A 1,528-nucleotide genomic window follows, 5' to 3' on the forward strand; every position below is an offset into this window, starting at 1 on the left:
CGTCCTCCTAGGTCGACTAGTTCCAGGGTACTATGAGCATCTCTCAAAATGTCCTGTAATTGTGGTGGGTCACCTGTCCTCTTGATCAAGGAGGTAAAGGACAGTTTTTGCTCCTCGCCCTCCTAGGTCGACTAGTTCCAGGGTACTATGAGCATCTCTCAAAATGTCCTGTAATTGTGGTGGGTCACCTGTCCTCTTGATCAAGGAGGCCGAGGAGAGCCCACGAGATGGACTTGAACCAGTGTCCAGTCTACAAAGAGGAGGGTCAACACAGAGGAATCACTTCCTCCGTGTTTCCAACCATGGTCGAGTAGGACCTTTGACTTACCTTCACATGGGTGGAACTGGTACAAGAAAGGAGTCAGGGGCTCCTCTCAAGCCAATGTGACCCCTGAGGAAGAGATCCTCCAACGACCTTAAGAGTGAAAATAAATTGGTTCATCTGGGCCAACTGTATGACCTTAAACATCCAAAAGGAATGTATAACCAAAGATTAAAGGGGTCAATATAATTTCTCAAGTGTCCATATGCATAACTAAAGGCTACATAACAAGCAACAATGCCAGATAGGAGATACCTTCTTTTGAGTTGTTGCCCAGGGTGACCAAAGGGACTCCCAAATAGTAACCCAGCATAGAACGGGAAAATGAACAGCAGACCCTAATCTTATCTAAAAGAGTATTGACAACTGATTGCTGTTAGAAGAGGAACAGCTGACCCTCCTAAAACAAAGACCTCCTGATAGGCTGACTAGATTCACCAGAAGGGCAAGTAGTAGGGAATGGCTGGGGGTGCCGACAACACAGCAGACAGTAGCAGGGATATCAGAGTATAAGGGCTCTAGTCGGGGGAGGGAGGCTATGGGACGGTGCCATCTGGGAAGTGGGTGTACAGTTGCATAAGGTGGTTTGGGATGTTCTGTGTGATATACACACACACACAAAAAAAGCAAGTTTAAAAAAATATTATATTTGAGGAGGAAGCGTGGAAATTTACATCATGCTAATTAGTAGAGGTGATAAACGTTACCACTGAAATCCACCTGGTGACTTCATAGACATACACAGGCGCCAAGGATCCAAGTGCAACCGATTATGACTAGTAATAATCAGATGCATACAGATTAAAGATGCATGTGCCAACATCTCAGTGTTAGTAGCAAAAACAATGAATCTTTCTGCAAGGAACAATATATTCTAAAATGAAATGGAGATCTTTTTTAAAGGTTAAAAAACTCATTCAATTTTATGTCTTACAGGGCTTATACTGAGTTCAATATTGTATAACTGTATTAACTCAGCTGTGAACCTAGAAACTTGCACCCACTTGTGAAAGAGATGTACTCTTGCTCTGGAGTGTGTTACTGAATATGTTAATTCTGTAGTGAAATTCTTCTAATCATGTAGTTATCAAAAATTTTAAAAAAGATTAAAAAATAATAATTAGTAAATGTGAAAAACATTACCACTGAAATCTACCTGATGACTTTATATCCATGCTCAGATGCCAAGGAGCTCAGAAAGTAACC

Source organism: Nannospalax galili, unplaced genomic scaffold (assembly GCF_000622305.1).
Source record: "Nannospalax galili isolate Female #2095 unplaced genomic scaffold, S.galili_v1.0 scaffold294, whole genome shotgun sequence".
Classification (NCBI taxonomy): Eukaryota; Metazoa; Chordata; class Mammalia; order Rodentia; family Spalacidae; genus Nannospalax; species Nannospalax galili.